We start from the raw sequence: 18,865 nt of genomic DNA on the forward strand, positions 1-18,865 counted from the left end.
TCTTGATTTGCATTTCCATGATGATTAATGATGTTGAATATTTTTTTCAGGTGCTTCTCAGTCCTTCGGTATTCTTCAGTTGAAAATTCTTTGTTTAGCTCTGTACTCCATTTTTTAATAGGGTTATTTGATTTTCTGGAGTCCATCTTCTTGAATTCTTTATATATATTGGATATTAGTTCCCTACCTGATTTAGGATTGGTAAAGGTGGCCTTTTTGTCTTATTGACATTGTCTTTTGCCTTACAGAAGCTTTGCAATTTTATGAGGTCCCATTTGTCAATTCTTGATCTTACTGCACAAGCCATTGCTGTTTTGTTCAGGAATTTTCCCCCAGTGCCCATGTCTTTTAAGCTTTCCCCCACTTTCTCCTCTATAAGTTTCAGTGTCTCTGGTTTTATGTGGAGTTCGACTACATTACACATGAAGATTGAGAGACAACTCCCCCCACCCCCCGCAATGAGGACCTATCACAGGGAACCAAGGGATGGTATTAGAACATATTTCTCTTAATAAGTCAAGCTCTTCTTACCCAACATATAAACTGTTCTGGAAGTATAAAGAATTAGATAGCTCAAGGTCATATTATGTCCTTATTTTGTTATCAGGTATCTGAGTGTTTATATTACAAATAATGTCTTCTAGCAAAGGTTAAATATAAGGACATAGTTCCTGAAGTATGCCTGCCTTGGTATTCACTTGGTCCTCATTTTCTTGACTGTCCCCTCATCCCATTGTTCTCCATATCTAACTCAGTTGTGATCTGAATGTACTACATACAAATTTGTTTCCCAAACACTGAGCACTTTGTGAAGCCCTTGGGTTTGGGTCCCATTTATAAGATCTGTTCCTGAGATGCAAGGAACTGCACAAACCTGAGATTGACCTAATTATGGTGATGAGGAATGAAGAAATCAGACACAGGTACAGAGAAATGCTGGCTCTGTGCTTTGATAGAGACATACCAGCAACCCAGAAAGTCAACACATTTATTGTATGCAGTCAACAGAGTGGAACAATATCCTCATGGAAGGGTGCCTCTATTGTAACACACTCAAACTACAATAATCCTAGAGAAGAAAAGAGTGCTTGATATGTTTTGCAGATGCAACACTCATTTACCTGCTGTGAGGATGAGCTTGCCTTTCCAGTGTGTCTCAGACATTTAGGTAATTGACATATCCATGCTCTTTTCAGCAATTTCATCAATCCCCAATATCAAGCTTCCATTTCTGTCTTCCACAATCAATCGCACAGTGGGTTTTTTTTCAAAAAAGCAACATTGGTTCTCCAGATCATAAACATAGGACACACCATACTTAGAGCATCTGGTTGTAGCAAAGGTGACATCCTCTGGCTGTCTTATGGCCATGAGTATATCCAGGAGTTCAGGGCAAAAAATTTCTAATCTGTGAGGTAGTATTACATCTCTTTTATCATAGCACTCCTGAGGGGCAGGGTACAGTTCACCAATTAGCTGGCTAAGGTTGGTTGTGTGGTGTAGAATTTGTTTCAGGGAAAGCAGAGAGAGTTTATTACCATAGAAATTGACTTCTGCGAGTTGGTAACATTGACTTAGGGCAGGTAGCAGGGCATTGAAGTGAGTTTCCCCCATTTCACAGGACTTCAATTATAGGCATTCCAGTGTATCTCTAAGTCTCTCAAGGAGAAACCCAAGAGGTTCAAGGAGTAAATGACTTAAACTTATATTAATCAGGTGGAAACATTTGAGTTCAAAAATATTCGGGCAATAGGGCAGGTAACATCTAGTGATCCAAAGTACATCCAAGGGCGTCTTTGGGCACCTGGGGAGAGAAGAAATGATTGCTTTCTAGAAAATTGTGCTGAACAGGGTTGATAGATTGGCAGATAAGCAGATGACACTTCTCACAGACTCAGTCTGACAATATATTGAGGTCAACCCCCACCCAAGACATTGCCTTCTGTTATCTGTTCACACAACTCAGATCATTCTATTCTGAGGCTTGTCTATATCAATATGATTCAGGACCTGGCAGAAAAGCACATCAATGGATATATCAGGCCAACATGGTGCACATAGGAAGAAGTACCTACTCCAAATAAAATTCAACCACCTCCTAGTGCTATTTTTCAAAGTTCTCAGAATTTTTGTTCCTCCAAGGTCATGACCCTGTCTTCACCATGAAACCCCGTGTTACATATTTATCATCTAGTTAACCTATTTCTGGACTCAAAACATGAGCAACCAGAGCCATGTTTATGCCTGGTCATATATATCTTATCACAGAGGTCATCTGCTCAGACATGCTATGTCTCTAAGATTGCTAGGTTTATGGTGGCCATACTATCATGGGCTACAAAGCTTGAAAAACAAAATAAAACAAAACAAACAAGGAAATAGAAAAGCAAAGAGAAGAGATGTGTTTTCTCTGGTTTACTGGACTCTTTCAGTTTTTCCTTATCTGAGGCATTCTTTCAGGTTGCCATCTATAAAAAAGACATCCTCTACATAGAGTTCCTGGAGGTGGTGGAGAGTGGGAAGTTGATAAATCACTGTGATCACATTCTCCTCATCAAGATTTCTAGAGTCACCCATACTGAAGAATCTGTGCTATGACTTAGTGTGAGTGAGAGAATATTGTTCATCTGTTTCAGGTAGGGATTAAGAAAATCCCAATCATCTAGGCAAAGACAACTTAGCTCTAGGTCTTTTATACAGTCTGCATGTAAAATTTTGAAGATTTCTATGACTATGGCTTTGCTTGAGCCCTGAATCTTCAGCTTTCTACAGAATAGAAGAATGGAATCTTTTCTTTGCTGGGCCCACTGCAACAAGTATGTGGCACATGCATCAAGGCTGTACTCCTTGAGTTGTAATTGCATCTTCACCTGTAGTTGTTTCTTCATCTCATAGTCAGGACTGTTCTCCATTGGCTGCTCCTGTTCCATGAACTCCTTCAACTTCATGGGATCCACTCTATATCCCACAACCATCATAATCTGTTTGCCCCAAAATGATCTCTGAGTTTGCACCTACTGTGGGAGAAAAAGTATAATTTCCAGAAGGTAAGAGACAATACATTTTACAGTTTGCTTCCCTTCCACATCTCACACTTCAGCCTTTTCTTCCAAAACTTTGCTTATTCCTGTGCCTGGAATAAATCCCTGAGCCTAATACTGAGTAAATGAATAGCGTTCTTTGGAAGAAGGGTATCTTTAGCCTGTCATACTTCCCTTCATTCCAGGCCGCTTAATCTCCTCCTCATTTTACTTGAACCTTTGAAGGATGCAGGAAAAGGCCCCTTCCTCACTGGGTGTCTTTACTCTCTTTTATCTTCTATATTAAACATTATTTGCCCAGATTGCTGAGACTGAGCCCAAGCCTCTACACCCCTCTTGGCCTCTTAACCCAGGAAATAACAGTTCTGAGTATGGGGTGAAGAAAAAATTGAAGATTAGAAGCCTCTGATCCACAAATATTCTCTGTCCCTAATTGTTCATTCTCAGCACTCAGGGAAACTTTCACCAACCCCAGATGATCCTGCCTACCTGGTTTTGAAAACAGTATATTTAGCCCCTCAAAAATAGCCTTCAAAATGTCTAGGCTGAGTTTCTTTATCAACATTTCTAAAGAAAGGTATGGGAAGGGCCACACAGGTATCATGGCGGTAAAGATATTTGTATGTCTATCAATAAATGCCTCCTTAAACATCACTGGGAACATCATATTGGGCAGGTCCCTGAGAGCAGAAATGGCCAAGTATTCATCCCTCAGTAGACTCTGTTTTGCCAGCTTCACCAGGGTGGGTGAGGGGTAGAAATTCATTGTGTCTTCTTCTAAAGAGTCATGCCAGGGAAGCCAGGAAGAAATATATCATTAATGACAAGAAACTTAGCATGTCTTTTTGCCTAGACAGGAAGTGTGGGCCCTTGACCACTAGTGCTCATGATGGAGAACTCAGTTTACCAATTTGAGCTCACTCAGTTATTTTTTCTTTGTTCTTTGAGATAATATCTTTACAGAGCTACCTATATCCTTGGCTGTCCTGAAACTTACTTATAGACCACACTGGCCTGGACTCCACAGAGAATTGCCTGCCTGTGCCTGCCAAATGCTAAGATTACATGTGTGTTCCATCACTGCTCAGTCTGTACTACCATAATATGTCTAGTCCAGAACTACTTAGGCTGGCCTGTGCTGATTTTAAAGCCCTAATTCTCTCTGGTATTATGATGTGTTTTCAAAATATCTTAGTTCCCAAAGGCCACATCTAATTGTAGCCACAGCTGGGTTGAATACATCCCACTGGGAAGGGATCACCAGGAACTCTGAAGCCTCACTCAGTTGTTGGATGATAAATAGATGGTGTTTAGCTCTCCACTTCCTCAAAGAAAAAAAAGAAAGTCAATTTTAAAATTATTCACAATTGCTGGGCATGGTGGCGCAAGCCTTTGATTTCAGCACTTGGGAGGCAGAGGCAGGCAGATTTCTGAGTTCAAGGCCAGCCTGCTCTACAGAGTGAATTCCAGGACAGCCAGGCTACCCAGAGAAACCCTGTCTCAAAAAAACCAAAACCAAAACCAAAACCAAAACCAAAATTATCCACAATCTCTATTTATCAAGCTACACTGCATGGAGTAAGTCACAGCATCTTTGAAATTCCCATCATTAGTTATTGACATCCATCTTTGGCTTTGACCCATACAGACCTTTTGGAGAAGGTGTTGGTAAAGTTCCAAGCTTGCGGTCTGCAAACTACAGAGATAAATAGAGTAGGAAAGAAACACTAAAGTCAGTAATCCTTCAAGACATTGGCATGGCCTGTAATTCTTTATAAAGCATCCAGAAAGAAAAGATTATGAGGTGCAGATTATAATGCACATGCTGAAGGCTCAATGACATAATTGGTTACTTCTATAGTACCAGAAAAGCTAGCCTGAGTCATGCAAAAACAAATGGAAGACCAATAAATAAATAAATATAAGAAAAAGCAGCAGAAATTTTAATTTTAAGTTATATTCAGACTTTTCATTGAATACTTAATAAAAACCAGGCTGGCTTATTCTTGAAATTTAGAACACCTTGTAAAGAATAGACCACGTATCAAACAGCAGATAGAAACACCTTGCTTCCTTTTGTTTGTTTATTGGTTTGTTTTGTTTTGCTTGTTTGAGACAGGATTCTATCCACAGCTGTTTGAAACCTTCTATGTAAAATAGGCTGCCACTAAACTTAGAGACTATCAACCCTCTGCCTTCCTGTTGCAGTCAAGGGTGAGTACAGGAGTAGAGGAGGGAGCTAGACTGTGATTGTGATATAATGCCTTTTACACACACACACACACACATAAATATACATATACATGTACATATACACTACATACACACATATGTATGTATGTGTATATGTAGATTTCTTCCTGCAAATTGAGGACATCCTGAGTTTCATTAAAATAAGAGACTATACCATTTCTTTTTTGGTATTTTGTGTTTGTTTGCTAGTTTTGCATTATTTATTTAGTGATTTATTTATTTATTTATTTATTTAATATATAGAGTACACTGTGCCTGTCTTCAGACACTCCTGTAGAGGGCATCAGATTCCTCATGAAAGGTTGTGAGCCACCATGTAGTTACTGGGAATTAAACACAGTACCTCTGGAAGAACATTCAATGTTCTTAACCACTGAGCAATCACTCCAGCCCCTTGTTTTGCCTTCTTAAAAGACATATATAATATCTGACTATCTTGATACTCACAGTCTCCCTCTGCCCCTCTGTCACTGGGAATAAAAGTCCACCAAAGAATCCCGGGCTTAAAGTGACTTAAATATCAGTACTCAAGACACTCAAGTATGTCACATCTGACACTCCAGTATAGAGTGCCTAGAATTCAAGGTCACCCTGACATTCTTAGTGAGACTGTCTCAAGAAACAAAACCAAAACTAAATAAAACTAAAACGTTCCAAAGAAACCATTATGACCTAATTAATAATTAGATGTAATTGAGAACACACTTGGACATTCTGGTTAAGCAGCCCTCAGGTGGATATGGCAGGAGAATCTTTGTGAGTTTAAGGCCTGGAAATTGTTTTTTTTTTAATTTATATTCCAACCATTGACCCTTCCCACAGTTCCTCATATAATTTCTACTCCCCCTTTCCTCCAAGAGGGTGCTTTCCTCCTCCCCAACCCTTCTGGCATCCCCCTTCTCTAGGGCCCCAAGTCTTTCCCACTGAAGCTAGAACAGGAAGTCCTCTTCTATATATGTGCTGGGTGCTTTGGATCAGACTGTGTATGCTGCCAGGTTGTGTGGATCACTCTCTGGCAGCTCCCAGGCATCCGGGTTCATTGAGACTTACTATGGGGTTGCATTCCCCTTCAGCTTCTCCAAACCTTCCCCTAATTCAAATCTAGAAAAAAAACTAGAATGAACAGGAAGCACTTAAAGAAATGTTCAGAGGGAAATGCAAATCAAAATGACCTTAAGTCCACCTTACAAGATCCAAAATGGCTAAAATTAAAAACTTCCAGTGACTTCACACGTTGGTGGGGATGTGAAGAAAGAGAAGACTCCTCCATTTCTGGTGGGATTACAAACCGGTGCAACCACTCTGGAAATCTATGTGGTTGTTCCTCAGAAAATTGAAAACACTTTTACCTGACAAGCCAGGTATACCATTCCTAGTTATATACCCAGAAGTTACCCACTATACCCAAAGGACACTTGTTCCTCTATGTTCCTAGCAGTCATATTTGTAATAGTCAGAAGCTGGAAACAGCACAGAAAGCACTGAACTGAAGAATGGATACAGAAAATGCAGTTCATTTACACAAGGGAATACAATCTGGATAATAAAAACTGAGGACATCAAGAATTTAGCAGGCAAATGGAAGGAACTAGAAAACATTATCCTGAGTGAGGTAACGAATACTCAAAATGATATGCATGGTATGTACTAACTTGTAATTTCATATAAGCCAAAATATATAGAATATCTAGGATACAGGCCAGACAATCTTAATTAGCAAGAAATCATCTTAAAAAAGAAGAACCACCAAGTAATACATTATATGAACAAACTTTCAAGTGAGGACAAGGTTTGCCTAGGCTACATGAGATGAGAATCCTTATGCAGCTGAGGTACTTACTTGATTTGGACAATGGAGACAGATCACCACATTCAGGCAGGGAAAGACTGTAACTCCGAGCTTCAAGAGACTGTGTCTCTGACTGCTTTGACTCTTTATATAGTTTTCAGCTGAACACTCCCTTTGTAGCCACACCCTCCCAGCCAAAGGTTCAATAGTCAAGTCTCTACCTACTTGCTCATTTTCAGATTTGGATGGTGTAGGTAAATTGGATCAGATCCATACACAGGAAGACTCTTAGGCTAGATGGAGAGTCAAGAACTGATGTATTGAAGTAAAGTGGTTTGCATCATGCCTTTCATCACAGCAAATGTAAGCAGAGACAGGCAAATCTGTGAGTTCAAGACCACTCTTAGACTCTAAGCATATAGCACTTATCCAAACTCATTGTGACTCTATATTGAGGTCAACAACCAGGACATGACCTTCTGTCTTCTGCCCACACAATTCATAGCATCTTAGTCTGAGGCCTGTGAGTATCAGAGTGGCATGGCTGGAAACCACAGCAATGGCTGTACAAGGCCAACATGTGAGAAGGCCTCTTGCATCCCCCATAAGTCTCATCCTTATCTCAGTCCCAACCGAGTGATTCCTGTGTTTCATCCTCCATGCTCCATTTCTTCATGGAAAATGATATGGAAATGACCAAGGTGCTTGTTCTTATTCTTCTCTCCTGTGTAGTGCTTCCCAAAACCCATTTGTGTTCAATACCTTCTTCTTTGATTTATGACACTGGGTTCACCACACAGCCCCAACTGGTCTGAAAATCTAGAGCATTCTGTCTTTGTGTGCAAAGTCCAGAGCTACCACAGAAAGAAAGATAAAGGAGAAAGTGGGAGGAGGGAAAGCAATGCAAGCTGAACCATTCAGTGGCATGTCTCTCTCACATTCAATCTTTCAGGGTACTCTTATGTAGCCACATGGCTCTAGAGCTGCTTGGGGAAATTTAAATGTCTTGGATCACTTTTAAATTTCAGACACAGTCTGGATGTGCATCCACTTATCTGTGAGTGCATATCATGTGTGTTCTTTTGCAATTGGGTTTCCTCACTTAGGATGATATCCTCCTGATCCATTCATTGGCCTAAGAATTTCATGAATTCATTGTTTTTAATGGGTGAGCAGTAGTCCATTGTGTAAATGTATAACATTTTCTGTATCCATTCCTCTGTTGAGGGACATCTGGCTTTTTCCAGGCTTCTTTCTATTATAAATAAGACTACTATGAACATAGTTGAGCATGTGTCCTTGTTACAAGTTGGAGCATCTTCTGAGTATATGCCCAGAAGGGGTATTGCTGGATCTTCCAGTAGAACTATGTCCAATTTTCTGAGGAACCACCAAAATGATTTCCAGAGTGTTTGTACCCACTTGCAATGCCACCAGCAAGAGTGTTACTCTTTTTCCACATCTTCACCAGCATCTGCTGTCAGTTGAGTTTTTGATCTTAGACATTCTGACTGGTGTGAGGTGGAATCTCAGTGTTGTCTTGAATTGCATTTCCCTGATGATTAAGGGTGTTGAAAATTTTCTTCAGGTGTTTCTCAGCCATTCCGTATTCTTCAGGTGAGAATTCTTTGTTTCGTTCTGTTCCCCATTTTTTTAATAGGGTTATTTATTTATTTTCGGAGTCCAATTTCCTAAGTTCTTTATATATATTGGCTATTATCCCCCTATGGGATTTAGGACTGGTTAAGAACTTTTCCCAATTTGTTCATTGCCTTTTTGTCTAATTGACAGTATCCTTTGCCTTACTGATGCTTTGCAATTTTATGAGGTCCCGTTTGTCGATCTTTGATCTTACAGCACAAGCCATTTCTGTTGTGTTCAGAAAATTTTCCCCTGTGCCCATATCTTCAAGGCTCTTACCTACTTTCTCTTCTATAAGTTTCAGTGTCTTTGATTTTATGTGGAGTTCCTTAATCCACTTAGACTTGAGATTTGTACATGAAGAGAAGAATGGATCAATTCACATTCTTATACATGCTAACCACCAGTTGAGTCAGTGCCATTTGTTGAAAATGCTGTCTTCTTTCCACTGAAGGGTTTTAGCTCCTTTGTACAAGATCAAGTGACCAGAGGTGTATGGGTTCATTTTTGGGCCTTCAATTCTATTCCATTGATCTACCTTTCTATCACTGTACCAGTACCATGCTGTTTTTATCATAATTACTCTGTAGTTCAGGTTAAGGTCCGGGATGGTAATTCTACCAGAGGTTCTTTTACTGTTGAGAAGAGTTTTTGCTATCCTAGGTTTTTTGTTATTCCAGATGAATTTACAAATTGCCCTTTCTAACTCTGTGAAGAACTGAGTGGGAATTTTGATGGTGATTGCATTGAATCTGTAGATTGCTTTTTGCAAGATAGCCTTTTTTACTATATTAATCCTGCCAATCCATGAGCATGGGAGATATTTCTATCTTCTGAGATCTTCTTTGATTTTTATCTTCAGAGACTTGATGTTCATATCATGGTCTTTCACTTTCTTAGTTAGAGTCACACCAAGGTATTTTATATTATTTGTGATTATTGTGAAGGGTGTTGTTTCCCTAATTTCTGTCTCAGCCTATTTAGCCTTTGTGTAGAGAAAGGCCATTGATTTGTTTGAGTTAATTTTATATCCAGCTCCTTCACTGAAGCTTTTAATTAGGTTTTGGAGTTCTCTGGTGTTATTTTTAGGGTTGCGCACAGTAGTATAATATCATCTGCAAATAGTGATGTTTTGATTACTTCCTATCCAATTTGTATCCCCTTGATCACCTTTTGTTGTCTAATTGCTCTAGCTAGGACTTCAAGTACTATATTGATTAGTTAGGGAGAGAGTGGGCAACCTTGTCTAGTCCCTCCCTGGTTGTAGTGCCATTGCTTCCCACTTCTCTCCATTTACTTTGATGTTGGCTAATAGTTTGCTGTATATCGCTTTTATTATGTTTAGATATGGGTCTTGAATTGCTAATCTTTCTAAGACTTTTATCATGAATGGGTGTTGGATTTTGTCAAATGTTTTCTCAGCATCTAATAAGATGGTCATGTGTTTTTCATCTTTGAGTTTGTATATAGTGGATTATGTTGTCTAATTGTTAACAAAATCCACTATAAATTGATGGATTTCCATAAATTGAACCATCCTTGCATTTCTGGGATGAAGCCGGCTTGGTCACGATGGATGATCATTTTCATGTGTTCTTGGTTTCAGTTTTCAAGAATTTCATTGAGTATTTTTGCATCAATATTCATAAGGGAAATTGGTCTGAAGTTCTCTTTCTTTGTTGGGTCTTTGGGTGGTTTAGGTATCAGAGTAATTGTACCTTCATAGAATGAATTACAGAGAGTACCTTCTGTTTCTACTTTGTGGAAAAGTTTGAGGAGTATTGAAATTAGGTCTTCTTTGGAGGTCTGATAGAACTCTGCACTAAAACCATTTTGTCTTTGGCTTTTTCTGTTTGGGAGACTATTAATGACTGTTTCTATTTCTTTAGCGGATATAGGATTGCTTAGTTTGTTAATCTGATCCTGATTTAACTTTGGTACCTGGTGTCTGTCTAGAAAATTGTCCATTTCAAACAGATTTTCCAGTTGTGTTGAGTATAGGCTTTTCTAGTAGGATCTGACAAATTTTTTGGATTTCCATAGATTCTGTTGATATTTCTCCCTTTTCATTTCGGATTTTGTTAATTATGATACTGCCCATGTTCCCTCTAGTTAGTCTGATTTGTGCTTATCTATCTTGATTTTCTTAAAGAACCAGCCCCTGGTTTGTTTGATTCTGCGTATATTTCTTTTTGTTTCTATTTGGTTCATTTCAGCCCTGAGTTTGATTATTTCCTGTTGTCTACTCCTCTTTTTTGAATTTGCTTCCTTTTGTCCTAGTGCTTTTATGTGTGCTATTAAGCTGCTAGTGTATGCTCTCTCCAGATTCTTCTTGGAGGCACTCAGTGCTATGAGTTTTACTCTTAGGACAGCTTTCATTCTGTCCCATAAGTTTGGGTATGTTGTGTCTTCATTTTCATTAAGTTCTGAAAAGGCTTTAATTTCTTTCTTTCTTTTTTCTTTGACCAAGTTATCATTGAGTAGAGTTTTGTTCAGTTTCCACGTGAATGTTGGGTATTAGTCAGGGTTCTCTAGAGTCACAGAAATTATGGATAGTCTCTAGATAGTAAAGGAATTTATTGATGACTTACAGTCGGCAGCCCAATTCCCAACAATGGTTCAGTTGCAGCTGTGAATGGAAGTCCAAGGATCTAGCAGTTACTCAGTCTCACGCAGCAAGCAGGTGAAGGAGCAAGAGCTAGACTCCCTCCTTCCAATGTCCTTATATTGTCTCCAGCAGAAGGTGTAGCCCAGATTAAAGGTGTGTTCCTTGAACTCGGAGATTTAATCTTCTGGAATCCATAGCCACTATGGCTCAAGATCTCCATACCAAGATCCAGATAAGGATCTCCAAGCCTCCAGATAAGGGTCACCTGGTAAGCCTTCCAATTCCGAGTTGTAGTTCATTCCAAATATAGTCAAGTTGACAACCAGGAATAGCCACTACAGTTGGCTTTCTATTATTTATGTTGTTATTGAAGATCAGCCTTAGTCCGTGGTGATCTGATCGGATTCATGGGATCATTTCAATATTTTTGTATTTTTGAGGCCTGTTTTGTGACCAATTATATGGCCAACTTTGGAAAAGGTATCATGACATGCTGAGAAAAGGGTATTTTCTTTTGTTTTAGGATAAAATGTTCTATAGATATCAGTTAAATCCATTTGTTTAATAACTTCTGTTAGTTTCACAGTGTCTCATTTTGTATCTGTTGAGATTTGCTTTTTGACCAAGTATTTGGCTAATTTAGGAGAAAGTTGTTGAGTGCTGAGAAGCATGTATATTCTTTGGTGTTTCAATGAAATGTTGTATAGTATTCGTTATGTCCATTTGGTTTACAATATCTGTTAGCTCCTGTATTTTTGTTTTTTGTTAACATCTTTTATCCTCCTGATGTAATTGTCATCTTGGAGGTTCACTGCCTCACTCTGCTAACTTAGTTCTAGTCCTAGATGCTTCTAGACTCTGTACAATCTCATTTAGATCTAGAATGTTTTCAGCCTTTGAGATTTTCTACTGAACAAGCTTAGCCTTTCTTATACTTTCTGAACTGTGTCTGACTGGTTCAACTCATCGTTTCTTCTTCAAACTGTGCCTGAGCTGATTGATTCAATCTGACTTCTCTGGTCTTTTGACTGCATATTTCTCATACTAACTTTAAAAATATATTTTAAACTCATTATCCTTTTCATTCTCTTGCTCATTGTGTTTTCCCATGTGTGTAGCTTGTTCACTCTCTGGAAATTGTCTCTATAGAATTGTTTCAACATAAGTGCTTGCTCTGTCTGTCTGTACTGCCCCTCAAGTAGTTTCTCTCTCCTCTTTCTGTTCAAGATGGTTGGGCATCTTTCTTTGATTTGTCACTTTGTCTGCCACTCAATTAGACATTACTTTAAAATATGGGTGCTTCATTCTACAACAAACTAACTTTACCTTAATTATTTTGGTATTAAAGTTGTTTACTAAGGGTGTATCCACATTCTATCCAAGAGATTAAAGGTGTGTGTTAAGTGCTTGGTCTTACCACATCTAGATTTTTTTTTTCTGTAAATAGCACAGTATCAGGTTTCACTGTCTGATCAGCTATTCTGAAATATTTTGTTGTTTAATTTGGGGCTGAATGGCATGTTTGGCAGTGTGAGTGAGGCAACTCCTGTAGAGGCAAGGAATTGTTTGAACTCTGAAAAGTAGACAGGAGCAGATTGGATGCAACTCACAGCAGAGTATTTTATACTAGCTAGTTTGGGCAGTCCCAGTATACTACAGACATGCAGGAAGGTTTTGGTAGTGGTGGGTCCCCAAATATGGTGTGTGTGTGTGTGTGTGTGTGTGTTTGAGAGAGGGAGAGGGAGAGGGAGAGGGAGAGGGAGAGGGAGAGGGAGAGGGAGAGGGAGAGGGAGAGGGAGAGGGAGAGGGAGAGGGAGAGGGAGAGGGAGAGAGAGACTGTAATTGAGGATATTCCAGTGTTATTCCAGTGTGAATTGAATCATGGAGATGCATCCTTCCTTTCTGGATTGCTATGGTGACATGCGTTGTATTGTAGTAGAGAGACTGTACAACTTTGTTCTAACTTCATGCATATTTTGAGGGTTTTGAGACAGTCTGAGTCAGTTGCAGTGTTGGGAGTAGAGGAGATTCACTGCGTTGTCTGGGCCACACTGAGATCCATGACCTATTGGGATCAATTCAAATAAAGCTATTTTGAAAATTTATCCTATATGTTTCCCTTGCTCATTGTAACACTTTTCTTGTATTGCTCTCCAATGGCTTGTATCTATACAACTGTGAAACTAATGTTTTTGATGCCAATTTACCTCCTATGAATCAAATTTTCTGGATATATGGGGATTGCTATCCAGAATAACACCAAATTTCTATGGGAACAAAAGATGATAGACTCAACAGTATCAGAGAAAGATTCAATAGAGCAAAGAAGAGAATGTTCCTTATATTTTAATTTACTTTTCAAAAATTCCCTCCTGTATCCCACATGGGACTTGAGCTCCTCATTCACCAACTTTGTCTCAATGAGTGCTGGACTACCTTACCCATCATTCACCTCAAATGTTTATGGGTTCATATTCTTCATAGATCATCTTGTAGTAAAAGAACACTAGTGGATATCAAATATCTCTCTCCTTCTCTACAGCCTTTGCTCTGTCCAAACCTGGGTTGTCACTATTCATTTGTGATTTCTGTCTGTGCTTTGGTAACATTTTTCTAAACTGACCTCTGTACTCCTTTTGTAGCCATGACCAGTAGCAATAAAAGCAAAGAATTCATACTTTAAAAAAAATCTTTGTTGGTATGTTTATGAACATATAGTCTGGTGGCTCCATTGATTCAATATCACTTTTGTTATCTGGTGTCCATGAAACAGTTCCTTTTAGGAACTACTCAATGGGGATGTCCTAGACAGAAGTGAGAGCTGGTATAGGACACTTGAATTAGATTTCCCTTGAGGTTGATCTCTACTAGATATCAGAATTTGATATTATCTACATCACATGCATATTCACAGACTGTATCAGGTAGAAAAAAATGAAACCACATAAACTTTCCTGCATGTATCTGAGAGTTTTCCTTCACTTACTCTTTTGTATCCTATCTCCACAGTATCAGTGGAGACCAGAAAAGTGTACTGCCTTACCTGTCATTGGCAGTATAGAATGCTGTATTCAATCTATGAATGCTTATATGTGATACAGGGGTCGTTGAAACAGTAGACATGCTCTTTAATTATGAACCATCCCTCAGCACCAACTCTATCTCCATATGTCTGTTGAGACAATGTTTTACTATGGAGTCCTGGCTTCTCTGCAATATGCTTTGATGACCAGGCTGCATAAGATGTTACAGTAATCTGCTGTCCTCTGCTTCTGTTTTGCTGAGGTTAAGGGCATTGGTCACCATGCCTGACCACATATTTTTCCTACCATCAAAGTAGGGAAAAACTTTTATATGTTATCTATTGCAGGTCAGGTCACATAGAAGAAATGGTTCTAAGGAAGTGAAGTCACTTTCATGGGCATACCATTAATGTCTTTTGCACTCTTTGAAAATCAAACTGGTGGTTCCTCCAAAATTTGCAAATAATTCTGCCTGAAGATCAATCCTGCAATATTCTTCTGGGCAGTAGGCATGGGGCAATAAAAGGAACTCACCCCACCAGAGTTCCGGTACTCTGGCCTTGAAAATGCAGAAGACTGCAATATATTTTCCACACTGCCCCATGTTGGTGTCTGGTTGTGGGAAGCTAGGGATCCAGGCTGCAAGTGGTGGACAAGGGGCAGTCCTAGGTCTCTGGGCCTCACTGAGGCCAGAGATAACAGGTTCTCACTCTCAGGCGTCCCAGTCACACACATTTTTAGAAAGAGAGAGAAGAGATAGAGTGTGAGAAAGGAGACAGAGAGAAGAGAGGGGGAGAACCCAGCATGTCTACTTAACTAAATTATGTAGATAGAATAGAAACCAGAGCTCTGTAGAGAGAGAATCAGGGTTACTGGTTCTCAGGAATCATTTCCAATTGGCTGCATCTTTAGAATTACTGCCTAGGAAAAATAGATACAAGCCATCCTCCTGCCTCAGCCTTTTGAGTAGATAACAAGCTGAGAGGATAAAGCTTCCAATTCACCTACATATTCCAGAAGAGAATGTGCCTTTGTGACAATATGGTTGCCACACATTTTCAGAGGATATTTGAGGAGGTTTTGTGTACATATCTAGTGTCAGGAGCAGAGTAAAGCCAATGTGCCTCACACTCAGAGCCATGTATATCACCTGTGAAGAAAACTCAGCCAGGTGTTGGCTCACAACAGCTAGCCTCCTGGGTAGGATGTTGAGGCTGGAGGATTGTTGCTAATTGGAGTATCAGATTACTACAGTTAGAGTGAAAGACTCTTCCTCAAAAATAAATTAAAAAAACAGTATATAAAGAGCTACTAACTAAAGAACAAATAAAACTCAGTGAATCAGACTGGTTTAGTTAATGGGCTTGTAACTATCAGGCCACTCTCAGGTTTTTGGCTTTACCAAAAGGAACAATTTCAGTCTAGGTAATGAAAAATATCTTATACAGACTGGTGTCAAACACATTTGGGATCTCCCAGCTTCTTCCTGTGGTGTGATAGGGTTAAAGTGCGAGATGTAAACACTGGGTTCTCTGCTTGCTTGCTTTCTTGCCTGCTTGCCTGCCTGCCTGCCTTCCTTCCTGCCTTCCTTCCTGCCTTCCTTCCTGCCTTCTTTTCTTCCTTCCTTCCTTCCTTCCTTCCTTCCTTCCTTCCTTCCTTCCTTCCTTCCTTCCTTCCTTCCTTCCTTCCTTCCTTCCTTCCTCCCTTCCTTCTTTTTTCTTTCTTTCTTCTTTTTTTTTCTTTCTTTCTTTCTTTCTTTCTTCTTCTTCTTCTTCTTCTTCTTCTTCTTCTTCTTCTTCTTCTTCTTCTTCTTCTTCTTCTTCTTCTTCTTCTTCTTTCTTTCTTTCTTTCTTTCTTTCTTTCTTTCTTTCTTTTTGGTTTTTCAAGACAGGGTTTCTCTGTGTAGCCCTGGCTGTCTGGAACTCACTCTGTAGACCAGGCTGGCCTGGAACTCTGAAATCTGCCTACTTCTGCCTCCCAAGTGCTAGGATTAAAGGCATGCACCACCACTGCCTGGCTCTGTTTTCTTTTTTTGAAATTCATTTGTTTGTTTTGAGTTATTGTGTTCTTTTGTAACTGAGACTTGACTTGAACTCCCTAGAGATGGCATGCAGGCCTTGAACTCAGAGAGATTACTCTGTGACTCACAAGATCTGGTATTAAAAGCCTATAACACAATAACACATCAAGCTCTTTTAGTATTTTTGGGGGCATATATGTTTTCCATGCTTATATGTTAGCATGCACTACCCTAAGTCGGCAAGGAGAGTGACAGAGCTCCTATGATTGGAGTTGTAAATTGTTATGAGCTGACATATGGAAGCTAGGAATACAACATTCTTCCTGTGGAAGAGTAGCTCTTCTTGAAACTACTGAGGCATTCATAAAGACTCTAAACAGATTTGAACTCATCTCCTCCAATGATTTACTCAAAGGCAAATCTGGGACAGAAATCAAATCAAATAAAGATAGGAGAGAGAGAGACAGAGACAGAGACAGAGACAGAGAACGAGGGAGACAGACAAAGAAAGGGATAGAGACAGAGAGAAAGACAAAGAGAGAAAGAGATGTATTTGGTGTTTTTTTTTTTTGGATATAAATATTTATTTAAGAAATAAAAAAAAAGAGTGATGATAACTTCACCAAAGAATACAAGAAAGTTTAGAAGTACTTACTCAAAAGTTAGAATGGAGAGAAATTTTCCAGTGTGTACATGAAAATTTGGTTTGCTTTTCCATACATATGTACTACTGTAAAATCAAACCAACATTTCTAATACAAGAGGCCACATCTGCCACCTCCCACCCTGTATATAGCATAAAGGTAAAGTGCAAATGTCAGTGTAACCCAGGCTTTTATTAGTAATACTAAATCCATATTATAACATTTTCCAAATACAGATACTAATAAATTCAAATAAACCTTTAGTTTACTAAGAGAAAGGAAACACTAGAATGTAAGGTGACAGAGGCACCACATTTTGCCAAGGCCTGTAACTGGTGCAGCATACATAGATCTAGGGGGTCTAGAGTTACAGCAGGACGGTTATTCTCAGCCTCTGGCAGAGGTAGGCAAGCATGGAACACTTGGCATGGGCTTTCTGCTTCAGCTTCTTGGTACTGCAGTGTATTATGCATTTTAAAAGGACATCTCTAAATGTATAAATAACTCATTTCAGTCATGTCTCCAGAACTTTTCAGTCTTTAATCAATCTAACAAATATTAACTATGACATATGCTTTTGAATTAATAAATTAAGATCATATTATCTTCGGCAAGAAAAGTTTTCTCAAGTTTTTAAATAAAAATGTTCAGAACTACTGGTAAAGAGTTGTTTATACATATCACAGTTCACAAGCCAATATTAATGCTGATAGTCAACATGAAAACAAAGTACAATTTTAAGGGGATGTTTTCCAGGCAATTTCGAATGATTTACAGAGCACACCTTCCTGAGGATACCCACGATGAGACAGCTGATTTCCGAGTTGTTCTCATTTAGCTTAAAAGGTGTTTCTTCCCAAGAAATTGGACTTTCCTGTCGAATGCACTCGATCGAATGGGAGAATTGGGTTCATAAAATGGATTCATTGCAAACTTTATATACAGATCATAGACATCAGTAAAGAAGTTCTTTATCCCATCTTCTTGCCTCACATCATGAAGCATAATAAATCTCATATGTGCAGAGAGTTAAGGCGTGGTCTTTCACTCATTAAATTTGTCCACCGTTTTTAAGTACATGTTGTTCGAAAGCCACATATTTTCGTCCACAAGGTCAAGAGCAGCATGAGCTATAAACTGGTTCAGATGACGGTGATCATCTTTGGATTCTGCTTTCCCAGGTGGCAAAAATTCCATTTCAAAAACTGGATTATCATGGTGGCCAACAATTACGAAGTAGAAGCTCCCAGACATTGTCTTCAATACACAGCTCCTGTAGGGAGGAGCCGAGATGAGAACCGGCCGCCTCTTTAATCTGCGCTCGGGAGCCTCAGCCTCGTATTTGGTGTTTTAACACTGACTTGGTGAATGGTTCTTTATTTATGGGTCCTCACTTGCCTGCCAAAAGATCTAATCATACTGGACACACCCTATCTCCTACCACCAAGTCAATCCTGTTACTGAGACCTACCTCTTAGCTCAGGCTATATAATAGTTTCAGAGAGACCTGAGAAATAGGCTGAAAATAATATGGAAGAATAAAAAATCCCAGGGCTCAAAGTTTGCGAAGTATCCTGGATGGGCTTGGGACCATAGACGACAGTTCTATACATTCCCTCATGAAGATCTGATTCACTCAACTATGTCAAAATAAGATTAAGTGGGTGGAGAGTTCATAATCCTATCAGATGGCATCTTTGGCCTGAGAGGTGTGGCTAAAAAATGGAGGTTTGAGGGAGAAGGAGTATATAAGGACTCAAATGGCTCCACAAGACACTCTGAGCCTTGGAGTGTGGTGTGACTTCCTGACCTTGCTGAGATTGGAGCTTCTGAGAGCTGTGTCCAA

General features: G+C 39.3%; 2 pseudogenes; both read right to left on the bottom strand.

Moving 5' to 3' along the window:
* Positions 1 to 2,439: 2,439 nt before the first annotated feature.
* Positions 2,440 to 7,316, bottom strand: Gm13080 (annotated as a pseudogene).
* Positions 7,317 to 17,628: 10,312 nt separating this feature from the next.
* On the bottom strand, positions 17,629 to 18,356 carry LOC100044633 (trafficking protein particle complex subunit 2; annotated as a pseudogene).

The sequence above is a fragment of the Mus musculus genome, chromosome 4 (genome assembly GCF_000001635.26).
Source record: "Mus musculus strain C57BL/6J chromosome 4, GRCm38.p6 C57BL/6J".
NCBI lineage: Eukaryota > Metazoa > Chordata > Mammalia > Rodentia > Muridae > Mus > Mus musculus.